Below are 24,022 nucleotides of genomic sequence, written 5' to 3' on the forward strand. Positions count from 1 at the left end.
AGTCTATTGGCTCCATTGCTTTTGGGCCTGTGGCAAGATGGGAGCGTGTGTTGAAGGAGGCCTGTGTACCTCATGGTATCCAAGAAGAAAAGAAAGTGAGAAGGAGCCAGGATCCCTTCAAGGGCATGCCTGCAATGACCTAACTTTCCTCAAGCAGACCCCACCTCCCAAAGATTCCAGCACTTCCCAGTAGCACTACTGGTTGGCAACAGCCTTTCTCTAACACAGGGGTCTTTGGAGAACAGATTCAAACCATAGCAATCACTTTCCACCAGAAAGGCTTTCATGTGTAGGTTTCATAGCTTGTCAAATATCATTTTTATTAGGGCAGTTATTTAATTTAAATTTTAAATTAAATTTAATGCAGGTAGTATTAGATTTTTGTTTGACTTCTGGACAACCTTTTAAATACCTAAAATCCTTCTAGCAAATGAATTTAGATTTTGGAATATTAGCTGGTAAATGAATATTAAGCTTTTCTGTGATGATGTTGGAAGCCAATCAACATTTTGGTTTTGGCAGCATTGATATCTTTGCCAATGAATTGAATTGAGTAATAACTTGAGTCTTTTATTTTGATTTTCCCCCAACTTTAATGAAAGATAAAACGGCTGATATAAATCACAGGGCCTTCAATACACTTGATAGAATAAAGATAAGCATGCAAACCATAAAGCATGTCAAAACTCAAATTCTTTAGTCATTTTTGAACTTGAGATTTGTTGACAATTTTAAGGACAAAATTAATAACAAAAGCAAGGTACAATGTTATAATTCAGGCATGAAGATTAGTATTTTTATATTTTTAATTTCTGAGAGTTAGCACCCTTTAAGCGTGTATTGCTTGATTTTCATTTTTTCAACTTTTGTGCCTGTTGCTCCATGAATTCTTTATGTTCTAAAATTGGTGACTGCCTAGCAAAGCTGCTTTATGAAAAAACAGAGACAATTTCAAATGTCATCTTTCTGTAGGTATCATGGAGTGCTTGTAAAGATGGAATGCTTGACCAAGCACCCATGCATCTGAAATCCCCTGCTGCGATCTGAGTTCTGTGAGTCCTAACAAGTCATAAAGTCAGACTGGCCAGTAGTCATCTGATAAGTGATATATCTGGGCTAAACACAAGCAGGAGGAAAGGTCACAAGCCAGCCACGTGAGCACAAAACCCAGACCCTATGTCTGAAGAAACAGTAACTGACACCTGTAGCTAGGTGGGGATTCATTACAACCAGCTGACAGAAAAAGGAAAGAACCCAAACTTAATATATGAGTAGACCTGTGCAATTAGTGAGTACAGTCCAAGAAGTTATTGAGTGACCTTGATAGTATTACACAAGCAAACCCTCCCAGTAAGCAAATGCTTGTTGGTATGTATGACATGATGCAAACAGTGGGTCCCACAGCCTCTGAAGACTCTGATGTTTTTGCCCTGAAGTGGGTCCCTTAGTGTGTGATTCTCTGCTGGTAGATCAAAGTCTCTGTTAGTCCTCAGATCATGGTGCTGTGTGATGTTCTACAAGTAAGAATTAAAGGCAAGCTTGAAATATGTGTCTATTTTGACAGAACAAGCCTCTGGCCCTTCCAGTATGGAAGGGGCCCATGCAGTTAATAAGTGAAGTTACTGACGTCAGCTGTCCAAGTCATTTTGTCTACTTGGTTGATCAATGTCTCTTATGATGGATGGTGTCTGGTGGGGGTAGGTAAGTTATAGAGATCTTCATACATTATGCTCACTATCATATGTCTATTCATGTGCCTCTATCTTAGACTTAGACGTACCTAATCTTCCAATTTTTCTTTTTCTAAGCCCCAGCTTAACCATTTCTTGTCTCTTGTCAAAAAACTAAGCTGTTTACTACTGTGTCTGAATTGTATATGTTCTAGTCTTGGGACACTTCTCCTTCTACCCGAAGTGGATATAATCAGATGCTATGAGCATTTATATATATTAGTATTCTTATATTTTCATTCCTCCAGTAAATATCTAGAAGTGGAATTGCTGGATCTTATATGGTAAGTGTATCTTTGACTTTGTAAGAAACTTCCCTACTGGAATTTTGGAGTCTTGCCAGAAAAGTATGAGAATCATATGCCAATGCTTGCTCTTTTTAATCTTTTAAATTTTAGTTGTTTTGCTTTGGATGTGTTGTGGTATTTCACTGTAGTTCTAACTTGCATTTCCTTGGAAACTAATGATGTTGACTGTCAACTCATGAATGTAAATGTAATGACCGTTTATATATCTACTTTTGTGATGTATCTGTTCAAATCTTCTGTTTTTAAAAATTGGATTACTTTTTACAAAAAAGCATTGAGTTGTAATATTTATTTATATTTTTTACAACCAAGACCTAGACCTCTGTCAAGTATTTTGCCAATATTTTCTCCCAGTCTGGGACTTGTCCTTTCATTTTTTTAATGATATAGTTTGAAGAGCAAAAGTTTTAATTTTGATGAATTTCTGCTTTCCAAGTTTCCTTTTTATGTTTTGTGATTTTTGTGTCCTAAGAAATTTCTGCCTATCCCAAGGTTGCAAAATTTTTCTCTTATAGTTTCACCTAGAAGTTCTATTATGTTTAGATCTATGATACATTTAGATTGTGCATGTGTGTGTGTGTGTGTGTGTGTGTGTAGCAAAAGAAATACCAAGATTGATTTTTCTTTATATGGATATTCAGTTGTTCCAGCACCATTTAATGAAAAGGCTATCCTTTTCACATTGAGTTACCTTGGCACTTTTGTCAAAAATCAATTCACTGTATATATGTGGGTCTATTTCTAGAATCTCTATTCTATTCTATTTATTTATGTTTCTTCTTATGCCAACTCCAGTTAGTCCCTATTACTTATATTATAGTAAGTCTTAATTAATTTAACTTTAAAAATGTCTCGAAATTAGTTATGTAAGTTCTCCAACTCTGTTCTTCTCTTTTAAAATTATTTTGCCTATTCTACATCTTTGCAATTTCTATACAAGAAGACTGATGACTTTTTGATTGAAATAACATTGAATATATAGGTCAATCTGTGTAGAAGTAACATCCTAACCATACTGAGTCTTCCAACCCAGAAACACGGTATCTTTCCCCATTTATTCAGATATCTTTAATTTATTTTAGCATTTTTGAGAGCATAACTCTTACATACATGTTTATTAAATATATCTCTAGCTGTTTCCTTGTTTTGGACTGTTTTTTAATAAATATAGTTATTGTTTTAATTTCACTTTGTAGTTGCTTTTTGGTTATATATAGAAATACATTTGATTTTTATATATTAGCTTGTATTTAGCAAGCAGCTAAATTTGCTATGCGATTCCAGTAGTTCCTTTGTATGTCTTTTGGATCATGCTATTTTATTTCTTCCATATTAATCTTTATGTCTTTTATTTATTGTTAATTAATTTGTTTGTTTGCCTTACAACACTGGCTAGAACCTGCAGTATAATGTTGAAAACAAGTGGTTTTGGTCAGACATCAGTTTTTGAGGGGGTGGGTGGTTTTGTGATCATAAAAGGAAAAATAATTTCTAATCAGTAATAAGATGGCTTTATCAAAGTTTCTTATAGACATATCCAGTTGAGGAAGTTCTCTTTTATTTCTTTTCAAAAAAAAATCTTTATTGAGCTATAATTCATATAACATAAAATTTAAAGTGTATAATTCAGTTGTGGGTAATATACTTTCAGAGTTGTACAACTATCACCCAATCAAAGTATAGGACCGTTTCATCACCTTAAAAGAAACCCTGTACCTATTAGCAGTCTGTGTCCATTCTTCTATAATTCCCCCACCCATAGAAATCACTAATCTTTATAAATTTGTCTATGCTGTACTGCTCACTCACTATGTTTGTTTTTTTCTAACCACTTAACATTTCTTTCACTTAGCAAATTTTCAAGTTTTATCCAAGTTGTAGCATGTTAGAGTATTTCAACTTTTTTATTGCTGAATAACAATAATATTACAACATGATACATTTTATTTATCTATTCATCAATGGGTGGGTTCCCCATTTGACTACCAGTAAGAATGCTGCTCTGAATGAGTTTATATGTGAACATACGTTTTGATTACTCTTGGGTATATATGTAGGAGTAGAATTGCTAGATCATACAGTAAATCTACATTTAACATTTTAGGAACTGTGACTGTTTTCCAAAGAAACTGAACCATTTTACATTTCTTCCAGTAATGTATGCATGTTCCAATTTATTCACATCCTAGTCAACACTAACTTGTTATCTTTCTTTTTGATTCTAGACATCAGAGTGAATATGAGGTATTCTCTGATGATGGTTTTGATTTGTATTCCCTGATGAATTTCTTATTGTGATATTCTAAGGACAAAAAAACTGTAAAGATAATTTAAATAGAATTAATTTTACCATTAGTAGTAACATAATTATAAGTTGAAACTGTTGTATATATAGTAACAGAAACAAATAAGACAATATTTGTCAATAGTATTAGGAATCACAATTGTAAAAATGTAAGCAAAAAGAAATAAACATAGAAAATTAAAGATGTTACAGGAAAAAACCTCGTTAAATTGAAATACCAATATAAATATCCTGGTTTTTATATTAAACTTCACTTGTTGAAATTGTATAGAACCAATGGCACCCCAGTAGCAACATTTTTATTTAGCATTTAGAAAATATTTCCATTTTCCAAATACTTTGGAGCTTAAAGAAATCATGGTTGAATCTCAGGTATGTGTCAGGGTAAGTGAGCCCTGGCATGTCTTGTTGTTCCCCAAACAAGGAAGTGATCACTGAGCATGTGACCAAAGTACCTAAAAACTGCACTGAAGAGGCTCCCACTGGCCAAATTTGGATCATTTTTAACATTAAAAAGAGTATCCCGGTAACTGATAACCCATGTATCCATATATATATGGGGGGGGAGGGAGTGTGTGTGTGTGTGTGTGTGTGTGTGTGTGTGTGTGTGAGAGAGAGAGAGAGAGGGAGGGAGGGAGAGAGAGAAAGAGAGAATCCTCACTTCTCAAACTGAAGGCAACTTTTACATCAAAAGTTCACTCTAAAAATTCTTAATTAAAGGAAAATAATTATCATTTGCCCTGCCTTTTTAGGTTTTAAGAGACTGTTCTTATAGAAGAATGTCAGCTAGTAAATGTAGAAGTGACAGAATTAGAAAATCTTTTTGCAATTCCCAGTGAAATAATAGACTTACATCAGGATGATCCACTTAAAACAATTAGGTGAAAGTTGCAGAGAAGGACTATGTCATGGTGTGTAAATATGTCCTTCTTGTTAATTGCTAAGAGCAAAATAAAACTGCCTTTACAGTGAAGGAATCTGGTTGTCAACCCCTCACCAAGTTAAGCTTCACTTGAAATTCATATGAATTCCCCTTTTCGTTAGTGAGAAACCTGTCTTTTATTCATCTTGGATGGTTTACTTATTTGTCCAGTCACCTGTATGGAGCTAATTTCCTGATCCTGCCAGGCTATTCCTGATGCCCCATTCTGACACTGTCCTTGAGTGGGGTACAGGAGCTAGCTAGAACTGAAATACTCCCCTCCCCATTCTGATGCTGTCATTATTATCTGCTATCCCTGGGCTTTCCCTGATGTTTCACTGCAATGCCTTTCTGATGCAGGCCATCTTTATTCGTCTTGTTTCTTAAGGTAGTGAAAATCGTTCCAATCATTCTTCATTAAGCATGATGCTAGATTTTGGTTATGTATATATACATGTTTGTGATATATCTGTTTACCTACACATATATGAATACATAGGTACATATATGTGAATCTATGTGTATTTATCTACATTTATATGTGACTTTTTAGTCAGGGAGTTATGTTCAACTTGCTGTTATTATAGTTTGAGGTTTTATTTAATTTATTTTTTATTGTTGTGCTGGGTGGGGGTACATTGAGGCATTTATAATAGTTCTTGCAGTATATCAAATATATCATACCTGAATTCACCCCCCTCCACCATTCTCCTTCATCCCCCTTCCTCCCATTTGATAAATAGTTTCAACAGATATCTTTTTTCTGTTTACATTTATGTACACAGTATTTACACCATATTGGCCCTCTTACACCTTTTCCCCACCACCTCCCTCCCTCCACTGGTATCAATCCCCCTCCCAAAGTGAGACCTTTTATGAGACAGAGTCTTGATGTGTAGCCCAGGCTGGCCTTGACCAACCTGGCAAACTTGAGATTCTCCTGCCTCGGTCTCCTCATGATGGGATTACAGGCATGGACCACAACACTTAATGTACTTTCAATTTTACAAAATACTTTCCCACCATTTATTGAGATGATTAACTGGGACTTCTCCTTTAACCTATTAAATATGACAATTATAGATTAATAGATGTTCTCTTTTCAGCTATCCCTTGTATCCCCAGAATGAACACCATTTGGTTATTGTGTACTAATTTATTAATTTGCCTACATTTTATGGCATTTCTGTACTAATTGTAAATTATATGTTGGTCTGCAGCTTCTCTTTTTGCACTTTATTTGTCAGACTCAGTGTCGGTGTAATTCTTTCTTTCTATCACCATGCTTATGGGTCACTTACGAGTGGAGTAATGTGTTCCTATTCCTAGATGTTTCGAGTGAAGTCATTAGGAAGACTGATGGAGCCTGGTGTTTGTGTGAGGGGTTAATCTTTGATAACCTTCTCGATTTCTTTACTGCTAATTGGTCTGTTTGTTTTTAGAAGTCTTTTCTAGGGTCATATTTCCTTAGAAAATAATTTATTTTATCTAGATTTCCTAGGACATTTGCAGAATTTTGTGCAAAGTATTTTCTTATAATTATTTTGGTTGCCCAAAATAAGTGGGTTAACCCATTTGAATTGCTGATTTTGTGTGTGTGCGCGCTTTTCTTACATTTTCCTTAAAAATGAGGTAAGCTATCCGGTTATCCATTTCATTGACATTTTTCAAGTGATCAGTCCTTATGTTTATTACTTCTATATCTTTGTTTCAAAATCATTGATATCTGCTTTTGTCTTCAATTTCCTTTTCTGGCGCTCCTTTGATTTATTTTCTTATGCTTTTTCTTATCTCTTGCTTTAAATGTGAACTCACTTTTTTTTCTTCTTGCTCAATAATTTGGTTAAGGCTTTGAATTCTCCCTCAAAGCACTGACTCTAGTCAGAACACATCAACTCTAATGCCGAGGTTTTCATTGTTATTTTCTCAATATTCTTCAGGTTCAGTTTCTATTGCCTTCAACTTAATCTGTTCTTTTTTGGACTGGGGTTTAAACTCAGATCTTCCAGCTTACAAAGTAGTTGCTCTACCACTTGAGCCACACTTCTACCCCTCAACTTAGCTTTTTTTTAATAGTCCTAATTTTAGGCAGGCATGGTTTTATTTTCCATTTAAAAAATCAATTCTATTTTCCTTTCATTGTAATTTGAGGATATGAGCTATACTATTTCCTTTGAATATGTTGAGAGTATGTTGTGGCCCAACGTATAATGAGTTTTTGAGAATGTTCTTTGAGTACTTACAGATGGGATATTCTTTGTTTTCAGGTGAAGGTATACATTGATCCTACATCTTTACTTTTTTTTTTTTTTTAACTGTTCAATTGATCTTTCGTGGGTCAAGAGAATAAGTGAATTTTATCTGTTACTTTCTCCTTGTATTTTATGCAATTTTTGCTTTAAATTTTTCATGCCAGGTGGTTGATGATATGGAGAAAGAGGAGCTCTCATATATCATTAGTAGGAATATAAATTAATAAAGACATTATTTAAAACCGTATTAGGTTACTCAACAAATTTAAAAATAGTACTAACATATAATACCCTGCTCCCACTACTGGGGCTATGTCCAAGGGAAATGAGATTAACAGTCTAAGAGACAGCTGCAGAACTGTTCCGTAGCCAAGATATGGTATGGAAACAAACTAAATGTCCATTCATTGATGAATGGATAAAGAAAATGTGGCACTATACACAGCATATTATTCTGCCATAAAAAGGAATGAAATTCTGTCATTTTCAAGATATGGATGAAACTGGAGACTACTATATTGAGTGAACTAAGTCAGACAAATAAAGACAAATGTCAATTGTTTTCAGTTATATGTGGAAGCTAAAAAGTTGGCCTCCAAGAAGTAGAGACTATAATAGTGTTAATTAGAGTCTGGGAAGGGTGCTGAGGAGGGGGGGAAGGAGAGAAGGCTGTTAATGAGTACAGGAGTGCAAGGATAAGATAAACAACTTCTAATGTTCTATAGCAGAGTTGGATAGCTATGGTTGACAACAATTCATTGAATATTTCGAATATATCTAGTAGAGAGGATTTTGTTTTTTGAGACTTGGAACCCTCCTGCCTCGTTTCCCAAGTGTTAGCATTACAGGTGTGCTCACCACACCCAGCTATGGAGGATTTTGAATGTTTCCAACACAAAGAAATGATGCTAGTGAGTGGCTCAGGCAGTACAGCATCTGCCTAGCAAGTGTGAGGCCCTAAGTTCAAAGCCCTAGTGTTACCAAAAACCCCCAAAATACCCACAAAAAACAACACAAAGAAATGATATATGTTTAAGGTGATAGGTGAATTGCCCTGATCCAATCTTAACAGATTATATATATGTATTGGAATGTCACACTGTACCTCATAAATATATATACAATGACTATGTGTCAATTAAAAATAAAAATATATTAAAAAAGAATTTTCATGCTGGGTCTTTGGTAATAAATGACAGATATTTATTGTAGATTGTTTTATCATTATAAAGTGAGCTTTATTTCTCTTAATGCTTTTTATTATAAATTCAACTTTGACATTAATAATCATTCTGTTAGCCTTTTTGTGGAAATTGCCTGATATATGTGCCCAGTATCTATTTCTTTCATGCAGTAAAGAGAATTTTTTTCTTTTAATAGGTGGCTTTATCTCATCTACACATACAGATATGTTTAGCTTCACTTCTATATTGCTTTCTTTGTTTTATTTATGATAAATGATGTATATTTTAAAAATTAAATATGTAGATGCATTTTTCTTCTGATAATTTAGAAATTTATAATGTGTTCTTAAGCATTTATTGGTTATTTTAGCTTTCATTTTTTGATTTATATACTTTTGATGATACCTATTGACTACTATGAATAAGAAAATTATTATTTGTCTATTTCCACATACCTCTCATCCAACTTCTAATCTTAGTTATTTTCTTGATTTCTTTTTTGTAGCTATAATTTACACACTATATAAATTGGCTTCTTTTCTCAGAGGGCTCTTTCTCATGATTTTAGTATTCTCTGTGTGGTCCTTGTGTGAACAAATTAACTTTCATTCTAATAATTATGTTTTTTGTGTGTGATGTTTCTTCTCTTCTTCCTTCCTTCCTTCTGTCCCTCCCTCCCTCCCTTCCTTCTTTTCTTCCTATTTCTCTTCACAGAGGTGCTGTAACTTATTATTGGTGAGCATGAACTCTGGGGTATTCTGTCTCGCTTTGAATTCTGTCATTTACAAGCTCTGGCCCTGGGCAAGTTACTTACTAGCTCAGTGCCTCAGTTTCCTCATGTGTAACATGGGTAAGGGGATAATAATAATAATGCCTACTTCATGAGAATATTAAGATTCAGTGAGTTAAAATTTGTAAGGGAGCTTGAGCAGATCCTGACAAAGAACAAACACTCAGTGTTCATGGAGGTAAATGAAGCTGTGTGTGAGCACCTGCCACACAATCTGATTGCTTCTTTTCATCTTTTCTAACCCACCATACAAGCAGACCTGTAAAAATGTCAGGTCTCAGCGTTTCTCATTCAGCACCACACCCCCACTTGTAGCAGCCAGAGCAGGCTGCAGGGATACTCCTCAACAAACACTCAAGAATTTGCTGTTCCAGCTGAGGGGTTACTGATTGAGCCCTTCAGGGCCACATGCTGCTTTGGGGCAACTTGGCTTACTGCACACAATCTGTCATTTGCTGTCTATCCTTCCAGCCTCTTTCAATTTGCTCCAGAATCCTCTGTCTTTGGCAGTTGTTTTTCATAGTTTGTCCTTTGAGGTTGTGATTATTTTCCAGCTTTATTGGTGATAAATTTTTTCTCATTGTTTAAAAAAAAATCATCCTTCTTATTTTTCAGGTTGATTTCAGGGAGAAGAATAGGGCTGGAGATGTCTTTACTAGGACACCTAGAACTAGAACTTGACTTAAATTTTATTAAATTCAGTTTTAAATTGCTATTCAGAAAGTGTAAAACTGTGCATTTATTTTCTATAAATTAAGCTCTTGTTATTCACAACTCATAGAAATATGTTTGATTTTAAATTTATACATTTTAGAACAGTAGTTAAAAATCTTTTATTGAATTAATATATTCACCCAGTTACACAGCAAATTATACAGAAAAGCTGATGCAAAAGCCCTCTGTTGTTCCCTCATTTTCTGTTTCCTTGGTCCAACTTCACAATAGAAATAATTTTACCTGCTTCTCTTTTGAGTCCTTCTGGCAGCTATTTTCATATATTGAAATCATATATATTTATAAAATTTTCTGGTAACCTTGTGACACATCAAAAACCAAAATAACAAACTGGCGTGTGAGGACATGCTCCGTGTAACCTCCTCACAACTCCTCTGATAGAGTTGCAGTGTCTGAATTTTGTATACACCTTCATTAACCTTCTCTCAAACAAGGACTCCATATGGTTTTCTGTCAGGGTAGAATTCAACATAGAACCAATTCACTGAGTCTCAGGTAAACGGAAGCAATTTTTTCTGAAGATTACCAGAGAGGTCTGTAAGAGCTCTGTTTCTGCTGTCTTCTACTCTTTTAAGTCTTCACTCAAATTACTCAGTGTTTTCTTGAAAAATATCTGAATTCGATATTAGAATTTTTTTAAAATGGCTCTTTATTGACTAGTCTTTGGTAGCTTTTCCTAGAACAGGTTCAAAATTTCTTATCCACAATTCCAAAATTAAAAAATTTTAAAAGCCACAAGTCTTTATTCTAATTTAATTTAATTTTTTTGGTGGGACTGGGGTTTGAACTCAAAGCTTCACACTTGCAAAGCAGTGACTTTACCACTTGAGCTATGCCTCCAGTCCATTTTGTTCTGGTTATTTTGGAGATGAGGTCTTGCAAACTATTTCCCTGAGCTGGCCTCGAGCTGTGATCCTCCCAATGTCAGCCTTCCAAGTAGCTAGGATTACAGGAACGAGCTACCAATGCCTAGCTATTTTTAATTTTTTTTGGTAATTCATTTGATGGTCAAACCTGACCTGAAGTTATTTGAAGAAATATGTATGTTCTTGAGTATTTAACTCAAGATGTTCTACACCACATCTTGTTGGAACTATTACATAATTTGATGCATACACACTATTACCTTTCTAAAATCTAAAGAATTTTGAAACATTTCTGGCCCTGAAAACTCTAAATAAGGTCTTGTTGACTGGTACTACAAAAGTAGAATGTTACTAGTATTGAAATTCTCTATTGATTAAATAAGTGAACCCTGTTTGCTAAATACCATCTTAAACTCAACAGGGTTGTTTATATTTGTGTCGGTTAATGTCTAATCAGGAAAAATAAATCATACTAGTTATTTTAACGGAGAGAATTTAATCTACGACCTTGGTTAAATGATTAGTTGAGAATCAAAAAGCAGAAAGGAGACATTGTGTTTATATAGAGGGAGTAATGACAAGAAAAACCACTGCTCTGTGGCTTGAAGGACAAAGGGAGGAGTCTGGAATTTTAGAATCTAAAAAATGGGGTGGAGATGCTGAGGGATTGGGATCAAGCTTCTGAGTTGGTGACACTGCTGGGCTGTCTGGTATGTCTGAGGTGGTAATATGTGATTTCTGGGAGTGGTAGAAAGTGGTAAAGTCTAACCAGCTGTCACTGACAAGATGAAGAGGATAGTTGGGGCCATCCAGACAGGGAAAAAGAAGTCCTTTTATCTTTTTTGTAGCCCACGAGCCAATCTCCCCCTAACACCCTATTAACACAGCCTATCAAAGATTCATCTAGCCAAGATAGAAAGACAGATTTTAAAATCACAGATTTTAGTGCCAGAATTCCAAAGATGAGTACAGAAGAACAGGTTTGGGCTAAGAGGTAAAACCTTAAGAATAGACACAGTCCAAATTTTGGGCTACTTAGCATCTGTACACAGCTTTTTATTATAAATTCAACTTTAACATTAATAATCACTCTGTTAGTTTTTTTGTAGTAACTGCCTGATATATGTGCCCAGTATCTATTTCTTTCATGCAGTAAAGAGAATTTTTTTTTCTTTTAATAGGTGGCAGCAATAACAAATACATACAATGATTCATCTTTCAAAAATTGTTTTCACCCTTTCCCCACAAAGGGGACATGTAAAGTCATTATAATGAAGTTCAATCACATGTTAACATATTTAATATTTTATGTGGGTGACGATTACAGTATGCATCTCTAGGTAATATTACTCCTTAATTCATTCCCAGTCCCATATGGATACCCTGTAATGCAATGGCAAATTATAAAAGTAATCACTACCAATAATCTTTTCAAAATAATCAGGGAAGAAAAGAAGGAAGCAAAAAGAAATTTATTAGCATATCAAAGTATAATGCACAGCATATTACCTATAATAGGCAACATAACATGAAAAAGTAAAAATATAGTATAAGGCAGCATAGCATATTATATCTATATAAGAATTAAGGAAGAAACTATGCATCATTATTATAGTTTCATTTTCATAAGATGTACTGGTATTTATAACTTCTTTCTTCCACTAAACATTTCATGTTTTCTTTGTCTCTACCAGTATTTCAACTGACCTAAATCCTTTACCTGGTGGGTAACCCTGATCTCCATTAGTAAAGTATCTGACTCTTAGTGCCCATACCTTCGGTGGTCATAATTTCCCATTAGCTTTTGCTATTAGAAATGAAAGTACTAGGGGATGCATGGAAGAATACCCTGGGTTCCACATATTGTCCTCCCCTCCATTTTGTAGCCAACCTAACTTCTTTTGGTAATCAGGATCAATCACTTGGGTCATTAGAGTGACTCTTTGGCGGCTGATACCGTAACACAAGTTGTTCAAAATGGTCAGTTCTTAATTTTCAATTCAGTAGAATCACTGTGTGGCTTGGTAGAAATATTCCTCTAAGACTTCCAGATACGCAGAATCTAAAATTGGGAGAACAGGGATCAGATAATCTCTAAGTGTGTATAATATGGAAGGAAACCACTTCTCCTTCTACCCCTCAATGCTTGCTGGACTTAACTGTTCTGGCTTTGGGAGAAACAGCAGCATGCTAGTTAGTGGATCAAGGCTTATGAGGCAGGCATTGAGGGAGAAACAGGGCGTGGTCTCATCACACTAAATCCTCAGTAGGTCATCATATCATTCTTTCACACTAATCACTTCTGGGAAATGGGGTGCTAGGTATTAAGTCCCACAGGAAACACACACAGTTTTTAACTTGTTGCAGCAAAAGATAATGCACGTACTGGGGAGCCATAGCTGTCTACAATGGGTGGACCAGGAATGAGTACTTAGGAGGTTTGAGGAGCTTGAGTTAGTCACAGCATGGCCTTGTCAGGGATTTGTCAGAATCGTCAAACCAGCCAAACTGCTGGTACAGTCACCGGTCTTATCTCTAATGTGGGAGTCCAGACAGAGTTTCCATTGGATCTGTTTGTCAGTGTCTTATCTTGGACCACATGAGTCTGAGCTGTGTTAAAAGAGTGTAAGTTTGCATTGCTTGTTTTGCGTATCATAGTTTAGGAGAGTTTATGTTTTGTAACTTTTAGTACAGTATTGCGGAGTGTCTTTGAACTCCCAGCTATCATTTTTGTTGTTATTGTTTTGCTTCATCAGACTCCCTTTCTGAAAGACAGATTATTATCTCTGGGGGACTTGACCATTCCATATCTTTATTTCTCTTTGAGAGACTGTAATCTGGTATTGCGATTTCAATGGTAGTTGTTTTTATCACTTTAATCATCAAGCCTTCTTGTTCTCTGTGTTGGATAATCACTTGTTGGAATATGTGGCATGACAGCAGCTGTGTAGAAACAACTAAGACTCTAGAGACTACATATTTGGTTTCAGCAACACTGACAAATACTCAGACAAGGACTATTAGAAAAGTTTACAAGGTACTTCAAAACAAAATTCTAGACTTCCAAATCTGGGCCACGAAGACATGTCTGTTAAAACTGTTTGAGTCTTTCTTAGATAATCAAACGACTTCCCCCTTAATTCAGATATGCCAATGTCTGAATTATCTGTCTCATTTTTCATGACTGCAAAGGGTAATGACCTTAGGCGTTAAAGACCGGGGTACCTGTGACCAATTTAGAATCTTAAACCAACCAGAAGGGAAGAAAACAACCAAGAGGTAAAGACCAAAGATATGCAAACAAATGAGAGGCAATCAGAGGTTTCAGACATATGGGGGGTTCTTGTCCTGACAGTCTTGGGTGGGATCAGTGTACCACAAAAGCACCATTGACTCTATTAGATATGAAGCTAAAGAGGCACAGCAGCTTGCGTGGCAGACTTTGACTTGCAGGGATCTTCCTCTGAGTCCACTTGAAATTTGCAGCCTTACAAGTTACATGGTGAATGTTCAGAGTAGCACACATAAATGTGGTATATAATTCTCCCCATCCAAAAAGACCCAGAAGGTTTGACACTGAGTGATTAAAACCCAGCACAGTAGTTAGCCTTTTTGGATCTTAACACTTTTAGAGAGATACAAGAGTTGGACTCTATATAAATATACCAGCGTGCTTAAGTCTGTTGTCTTGTATGTAGCTCCATTTTAATTAAAAATTTTAGTTAAAAATAACTGCTCCCAGCACATGCTAACCATATAAAATTCTTAATGCACATAATCTCACTTAAGCCTGATCATATTAGAAAGAAGTAAAGTGGACAGGAATTTTCAGGTTTAGCCTTAAGGACCCTTAACTATTTCTGGAGGCACAGACCTGCAATTTATAAACTCAAGCCAGTGTCTTTGCTGATGCTCAATTAGAACATCAAGACTTCCTCAAGCCTGATATGAGACTACTTACATTTGAATTACCTCAAGAGATTAGTGAAGATGCAGACTTCTAGGTTTTGTGTCAAAACTTCCAAATTGGTATTTGTGAAGGTGGGAGCCAAGAATCTCCATCATTCTTATGTATACTATAATCAGAGAGTCACTACTGTACCTGAACTCATTAATTTCAGATTTCCATTGGGTGCGCTAATCTTTAAAAAAGAAATTTCCTAAATAATCTAATGTGGTACCTAAGGGATGTACTTATTAATAGTATCTTAATAAAACAGCTGGATGAGCATATATCTAATATAGTGTATGACAGTGCTTCTGATGTATGAAAACTAGGCTCCTAAAAACACAATGGTAGGAAAATTCACAGGAAAGAAATACTAGCATTTAAAGGAATAAAGAGGTTGGGGGATTGAAGTCCTAAATGAAACTACTCCTTTATCCTTTTCTTTGTATGAACACGAAATGAAAGTAGCAAAGATGTCTGACTAGATGGACCATATGTGGGCATTTTACATGATTCAAACTCACATGTTAGCCTGGACTCTGTTATAAATGGCACAAAACCAAATCAAATTAACCTAAAAACAGTTTTGCTTGGTCCATATAATTAAAGAGTCAAGTTGGTAGACTCAGAGGATCTAGGTATACACGTGGGACCCGCATTGTGTGCTCCCCATCTGTCTCATCTCATGTCCCCTCTGTTATCTTTGAGACAAGCTTTGCCCAGTGGTCCGAAAATTTGCCCACTCCCACATCCAGGCCCAGAGCACACTAGTTTGTCAATCCCTAAGAAGGGTCTATCTATTCCCTGATAATTCCATTAAAAATCCCATGGCTGAATATCAGACTCATCAGCTTCCTCAGGAGAGGAGCAGTGTCAGCTCTAGAATTTCCCCTGAGAGTGGGGAGGGTGAGATCTTTAAGGAAAACCAGGAAGTGCCTTTCAGAAGATGAAGATGGACCACAGGCAGGTGAAATGATAGAACAGTGTTTTCCATTCACCCTCCTTAAGATCTTTTAAGGAAGTCTTTAGAATCTCCTTTCTTTAGTTTCTGAAAGTCTTAAGTTTGTTGCCTTTGCTATAGATAACTTTCTTACCAAGAGGCTTCTTTTTCTTCTTTTCTTTCCTATTCATTACTTTCTAATTTTTAACTTATTAAAAAAATTTTCTCCTCATTCTGCACCCAGAGATGAAGAATACTAGAGTTCTTGGAATGTAAAACCTTTGCTTAACTCTTTCTCTGTGTGTGTGTGTGTGTGTGTGTGTGTGTGTGTGTGTGTGTGTGTGTGTGTGTCAGGGCTGGGGTTTGAACTCAGGGCTTTGAGATTGGTAGGCAGGTATTCTACCACACCCCAGCCCTTTTTTGCTTTAGTTATTTTTCATATAGGTTCCCACGGTTTGCCCAGACTGGTCTTGGACTACAACTAGTACCAAAGCTACCATGCCTGATTTATTTTTCCCCGCCTGGGATGGCTTTAAAGCATCACCCTCTGAATCTCTGTCTCCTGAGTATCTGGGATTACAAAAAAAACACTATGCCTGGCTGCTTAGGTTTTATTGAACTTTTTTTGTTGCAGTCAACTAGGCATATGCCCTGCAACAGTACAGAGGATTATATAGATTTAGTCATGAGGACAGTGCCCTATGGTGTTTAAACACAGAGTTTCAGGAGTCTGACTGCCTGGGCTCCAATCCTGTATTTGCTATTTGCTAGCTCTGATTGGGCACATTTTAAAGCTTTCTAAGACTCAGCACTTTGTCTATAGAGTGAAGTTAATAGAACCTCTCTCTGACAGGGCCGCTAAGAGGATGGATGAGTGACTGATCTGTGTGGAACATCGTAAATGCTTAATGAGCATTGGCAAGATACTCTTCACACCAAAGCTCACGCAGTCTGCTGGTCTCCTTTACCAGTATGTCTCTTTTTCCTACCTCCCTTATAGACATGCACACTAGCTCCAAGCTCAGGGTCTACTTTCTTTCACATTCTTTCCTTTGCAAAAAATCTTCATTGCAAAACTCTTCACTTCTGTTTTGCAGTATACTTTACCTTCCTCTTCTCTTTCTGGTTCTCAGGTTCCCCTCTTCTAACTACGCAAGTGGAAGGACTCAGCATTATCTTACATGGAACTGAAATTCTTGAAATTTCTGAAAAAGAAATGTAAAATTAAGTCCGCTGAACAAAATTTTGGTGAGGCCAACTCAAGGTAGGGGAAGAAGTTCCGCTATTGTACACTGGACCTTTCATATAGTTCACAAATAGATCTTGGCAGCCTTGGGTCTGCTATAAGACCATCTGCAAGATGCCATGGTAGGTGCGATGCTAAATGGTAAGGGACTCTGACTGTAAGGAGAAGTTTTGAATCCCTTTCCCATTATTGTATATTTTAGTTTTACATAAACTAAAACTGCAACATAATCTGATTTTTACAACCTTTTAAAGTTCACTACAGCTAATGAATCCTCTGGCAAAAATGAAGATGATGACGATGATGATCACAACTTTTATAATTACTGTGTGCTATTGCATGCCAGCTCTGTTCTGAGTGTTTTATGAATAATAAATCATTTGACTTTGCTATCCTTGTTATTCCCATTCTGTAGATGAAGGAATAAAGTCTCAGAAGCTTAAATTTCTTGTTTAAGGCCATGAAGTTTGTAAATAAGGATTTTTGCATGTACACAGGTGAGTGTTTGCTTGTTAGGCATGTACTTAAAGTAAACTCAGAAAACCTGCAAAATAATAAAATCATGTGAGATTAAAATAGCTTTATCCTTTATTAATCATTGGATTAATAAAGATTCTTCATTTTAGAAATTTATCTATATTTTAGTCTCTCCTAATGTGGTATTTCCATTTTTTTTCTATCCTCTTATCCATTTGATTTATTTGTGGCAGTACTGGGGTTTGAACTCAGGGCCTTGCACTTGCTGGGCAGGAGCTCTACCACTTGAGCCACACCGCAGTCCTTTATTTACTGACCATGTGTCTGCCTATTGCAAACACAAATAACTCAGATAAATAAACCCTTATTTTCTCCATAAAAGTAGACTCTTTTCAAGTAATGGATGATCACTTGTGAGAAATATATAACTTGTTCTTTATTAAGCTTAGTTTTAAAAAAGAATTCCAAATGATATTGACAGGTAACCCTAGGATAAGTTAAGAAATAAGCAAAGTTTTTCATTAGCACTCTCCTGGAAAGGTTTTTTAGGGGTAAAAAAATGTTCTTGGGTGGGGAGGAGAGAGGTGTGCATTCTGCTCAGCACCTTGTTCACAAGTTTTACCCATAATTTATTGCCAGATAAACCTAATGATACACTAATAGATTTTTTTAAAAAATGACTGAAGCTGTTAGTAACCATTTCAGAATTATAAAACGTTTTTGCCAGTATAATTTCCAATATTTACTTCTTATGATTGTGTAGTTCATTACTGAAGAAACAAAATCTAATACTTGGTGATATAAGTGATCTTATTTCTATTGATCCTACTGCTTTCTTGGTCTTGCCTGTTTCCACCTCACCTGTGATGGAATTCCTAGTAAACCAAACCAAAATGAGAAACCCCATATGTCAAACAATGGTGGACAGAGCATTTAAGAGTTCTTCACAAAGACACCTAGACTAGATGGCAAGGTTCTTTCTCATCGGGAAGCTGGGACACTTGGTCCAAGATCTGATGAACTAAAGAGTTTTAGATCTAGAAGTAAAGAAATGTAAACCTAGAAGACAAAGAACCTGAGTTTTCCTGAGAGAACACCAGATTTTAAATGACTGCAAGACAAAATTTGCTGGTTGTCATTTCATGTATTACTATTTCTGGACACTGTATTAAATTTGTCTGTGTTCTAAAATTTGGGGAAAATAGCCTGATTAAATTTCAAGATTATAAAATCCCCATCTCCCAAGGAAGCCTCTTAGAGTGTTTATTTCACACACACACACACACACACACACACACACACACACACACACACACACCCATGGTTAAAACATAAAAAGCTAATATAGAGTAGCTGTGTTTTCAACTTAGATTTCATGTTTCCATCTTTATCTTTGGACATTAGTGATTCTAAACATACCTTCTGATTACGTAACATGACCTCTAAACTTAGGTGCAGTTGATGGCACCAATTTCAAACACTCACTTTGGTGGAAACTACTCCCTGCATTGAGGGGAGTTGGAAAATGTTTCCTTTGCCCAGCAGCAGAGCCAGTCATTGGGAAGGAAATGAGGCACTGCTCCATACAATGTGTGAGTGCTACTTCTCAGGCTGAAAAAGAACGTTTACCAATTGAAAACTGAGGCCATATGGGATATGAGCAATCAGCTTGTTCACATAAAGGTGCCAGAACTAGCAGTAGTTTTCTGTTTCTTTTCCCCCAGCACATATTAATGGAGGCAGGTGTGGTCAGTGATTGAAGCATCTGCAAAATTCAAACTTCTGAATTTCCATAAAGGATCTAGTCGTGAAAACTTAGGTTCTTTATCCAGGTGCCCTTGGCTTATAGCCCAATATATTAATGCCTCAAATGAGCAGAGTGTTTTTAAAGATTTCTTCAAGGTTTTCAGGACAGGAAAGACAGAGTGCCTTTTAGTGTTAAAAGATATCTTTAAGTTTCTCATTTCCTGTCTCTGGTGCGTTCACCTTCAATATTTCTTTCCTATCAACACATTTCTAAACAGCTCTCCAGTAGGGTTCCATTTGAAATGGAATTGATTTTGTCTCAAGGTAGCTAACATTAGGAGCTAAGTGCTCATTTCCTGTTTAAGCATTTCAACTTCATTTCCTAAAAAAATGAACACCCTGAATATTTAACCTACTTGGTAGGGGAGAGAAAGAGAGAGAGAGAGAGAGAGAGAGAGAGAGAGAGAGAGAGAGAGAGAAGTACAGTCTTGGCCCAGAGCCTGAAAAAACTCAATATGAGCTTAAGAGGTAGCAGTTTGGGAAGTAGCTAAATATATAATTCGAAACAAATCTAAAAAAACAAGAAAGAAAAAAGAGAGAAAGAGGGAGAAAGAAAGGAAGGAAAGAAAGGAAAGCAAGAAAGAAAAGAAAGAAGGAAGGAAGAAATTTAGAATTCTTAGAATTTCATTGCATAAAATCTTGGGATTTCTGAGGGCCAATCTCCGAAGGCTCCAATCTAATCAATGTCTGAGGTTCAAATTCCATCACACCCTTTCCAGGCTGTCACCCTAATATATAATACCTTATAACTGCAAGGACAGGGACCACAGCACAGCTCCCAGAAGCTCTCTCTACTCTGATCACATGGAAGATTTTCATTATATGGACTCAGACTCTGTCATGGTCATCTTTACTCATTGGCTCTGGAGAAATCAATGGGAGTCACACAAGACAAGTTCAAAATTCTATCCCACAGCTCATTAAATTTATAGACAACCTGATACCTTGAATTCTGTCAATAGTTCCTAAGCTTCAGCTCTGTGCAGACTCCAAATTGTTTATGATAGTTTGAGACAATGGCACCCAATCTCAACACCTTGCTCCAGTTATAGCCTGAATAGAGCAGAGTAAATTATGAGTTTCAGCAGCCTCATTCCAAGCAGCGGTACACTGTCAAATAAAGCCTTATTAACTACCAAAAACAAACAACTCAAATGAGAATGGGCTAAGGACTTGACTATTCAATTCTCTAAAGATGTACAAATGTCCAATATGTGACATCCAAAGATACTCAATACCACCAATCATTTGAGAACTACAATTTAAAACTATAATGAGATGACATTTTGCATCCATTGGGATAGCTACTCTTAAAAAAACAGAAAACAACAAGCGTTTGAGAGATTTTGGAATAATTGGAACATTTTTGCACTGCTGATGAGACTGTAAAATGGTATAGTCTCTGTGGAAAGCAATAGTTTTTCCACAAAATATAGAATTCCCATATGATCCAGCAATTCTATGCTTGGTATATACCCAAAATAATTAAAAATGGAAGTTCAAAGAGATACTCGTACATCCATATTCATAACATTATTTACAATTGCTAAAATGTGGAAGCAACGCAGTGTTCACTGATGGATGAATGAGTAGGCAGAATGTGGTAATAGTTATCCAATGGAATGATATTCAGTCTTTAAAAGGAAGGCTGAATCTTGAGGACATTATGAAAAGTGAAATAAGCTCCAGTCACACACACACAAAACTACTGTATGATTCAACTTATATGAGGCACTTACCATAGCTGAAATCAGACAGGCAGAAAGTAGAAGGGTGGTTGTCAGGGAATGTGGAGTTATTGTTCAATGGATAGTGAGTTGCAGTTTTGTAAGATGGAAAGTGTTCTGGAGATGTATGGTGATAATGTAGCACAACAAATGAATGCGCTTAATGCTACTAAAGTATATGCTTAAAATGGTTATGATGGTAAATTTTATGTTATGTGCATTTTACAACAATGAAAGCTAGAAGGAAATGGAGCTTTAAATTTCACAGATTACTTTGGAAACTCTGTCCCACAACTGAAATCTATCAAATATAGTATCGATTACTTAATGCATTTCATACTATTTACTAGATAATGTAGCCATCAGAACTCCCCCACACAGCACAAATATCATCTAACATTTCTCTTACTCTGTGAAAGGGATTATTCAATTGCTTTACATTTACTGATTTGCTTAAGCTACTGTGAAGTAGATATTATTATTTCTGCTTGCCAGTGAACTAGAAACTGAGGCACTGAATGACAGATAAAGTATCTTGCTGAAGTTTATAGAGGTCATTAGTAGAAGAACTAGAGGATGAAGTCAAGTTGTCTAGTTATATGTATAACATGTCTCATACTTATTGGACTAAATCCAGAAAAGGCTGGTTACATAGTTCGATATCAATTTGTATTGGTTTGTCATGCTGATTGACCTTAATCTGTGTGGATCTGACCTGTATCTCATGCCATTGGCAATTACAATCAGCTTGTTTTCTAAATCTCACCCAAGATATTGATAAAAATTTAAAATTGGACAGTCTCACACATCATGAAGAAGACACCCTCCAGGTTGACATCTATGCATGCATTAGTCAATAACTTTGGATAGAAGTGCTCAATCAGGTCAATTATGTCACTTTATAATTATAAAGTCAATTATATGACTTTATAATTATAAAGCTTTTTTTTAGATGAAGGTTTCGCAGCTATGATGTCACAACACATTAGTGTATTATGAATGACTGTGAGATGTTTCATAACTAATTTGTTTCTTTAAAAAACAGAGCAGATTAAAGATTACCACAGAATTAAAACCACTCTTATTCATTTACATTTTACCCAAACTTTATAGGGTAGTAAATGAGGCAGGTGTTATAATTGGCATGGGAATAATAATAGGTAGGTCCCCATGAGTATGGCAAATAGAAAAATTAACTATCAAAGTGACAAAAATGATAACTGCTACTTTGGCCCACCTTTTTTTCCATTTCAGTTATAAGGATTAATTTAAAAAACTTTGTTAAATTAAATTTGAACATTTCTTCTTACCATTTCATAGTCATGATTTTATATCAGTGTCCTATAATTTATTTCATAGAGGTGAATTTTCAATTTTATTGTGAAAAATTACAAGCATATAGAAAAGTTCAAAGAATATTATAAAGAATATGTATATACCCATGTATATTCAACATTTTCCTAGCTTTGCTTTATCTATGTTTACATGTATATATTTTCTTCTTGGAATCATTTAAAAATACTTTGCAATCATCATGACAGTTTTCCCCAGGGCCAACAATTTTCCTGCTTAACCACTCTCTGCAATTCCTCCTGCAGTGTTAAGGTACCTGAGAGATAGTGCCTAAAAACTGCATTTCCCATATTCCCTTGCACCTGGGTTCTGTTTAGTTTTTTATTTGATTTAATTTTATATAAGAGACAGGGTGTTGGTATGTAGCCTAGACTGGTGTCAGGTTCACAATCCTCCTGTCTCAGCCTCCCAAGGGCTGAGATCATAGTGTGCTCCACAAGCCCAGTCTGTTTAGGGAAGAACTGGCTGGAGACTGGATAAAAAGAGAAGAGAAGATAAGGTACTTCTGCAACTTCATGTATTTTGGAAGTGTCTCTGTACCCTTCTGTCAGCCCCTTCTTCCTCAGTCCAGGTTTCCATTGGGAAACCCCAGCCAATTCCTACTGGGCAGCCCTGGGCTCTGGCAACACCATCTTCTCCCACTGTCCACCCAAGTCAAGGAGTGGTAGTGACTTCCTGCTTTTCCTAATTTCTTGCTTTTTTTTTTGGTCTCACTTTCAACTCTTCCAGAATCCTTTATCTAGTTCTCTTTACTGAATCCCCTCTTTTGAAAACTTGTGTGGGTGTGTGAGTTTTATTTTCTCAATTCTGAGTAACACAGCCTTTAAATTATTCAACTTGTCTTTCCTAAAAATAAGAGCAGTTTTTAAATAAACTTTAATGCCATTATTATTTAAGAAAATTAATAATACCTCACTAATGTCCTCTAATATTCCAGTCCGTAGCAACATTTCCTGTCTTGTTCCCCAAAAGCTTTTTTATAATGAGTTCTTCAAACTAAATCCAATCAAAGTCCACCCATTGCATTTGATTGTCTTGTTAGTCTCTCTTAATTTAGAATATCCCCCATTATTTTTCCTCCTGTGATACTGGCATTTTAAGAAGACTAGACTAGTTTTCTTCTACAATGTCCCTGGATTTTCTGATGTTTCTCCTCTTGGTGCTGCTAGACTGTTTCTAAACTCCCTATATTTTTTTAATTCTTGTAGCCCAATATAATTGCTAATTGAATGTTAGTGTTATATTTTGATTACATTTTAAGCATATATATATATATATATATATATATATATATATATATATACATCTTAATGATTTTATAAATGACCTACTATAAATATTATATTGGTGTGACTACATTCTCATATATCCTAGTTTTTCTTTTACTCATCTTACTCCCCCCATGTCTCTCTCTCTTTCTCTCTCTCTCTCT

General features: G+C 35.8%; 1 long non-coding RNA gene across 1 annotated transcript in view; it reads left to right on the top strand.

Moving 5' to 3' along the window:
• Positions 1 to 1,512: 1,512 nt before the first annotated feature.
• The window catches only part of LOC141422377 (uncharacterized), a 64,622-nt gene continuing 42,112 nt past the window's right edge, over positions 1,513 to 24,022 (top strand). The window contains exons 1-2 of the long non-coding RNA XR_012446922.1: positions 1,513 to 1,701; positions 17,115 to 17,245. This is a non-coding gene — a long non-coding RNA (uncharacterized lncRNA). The remainder of the gene's footprint in view (positions 1,702 to 17,114; positions 17,246 to 24,022) is intronic.

This window comes from Castor canadensis, chromosome 4, assembly GCF_047511655.1.
Source record: "Castor canadensis chromosome 4, mCasCan1.hap1v2, whole genome shotgun sequence".
Lineage (NCBI taxonomy): Eukaryota > Metazoa > Chordata > Mammalia > Rodentia > Castoridae > Castor > Castor canadensis.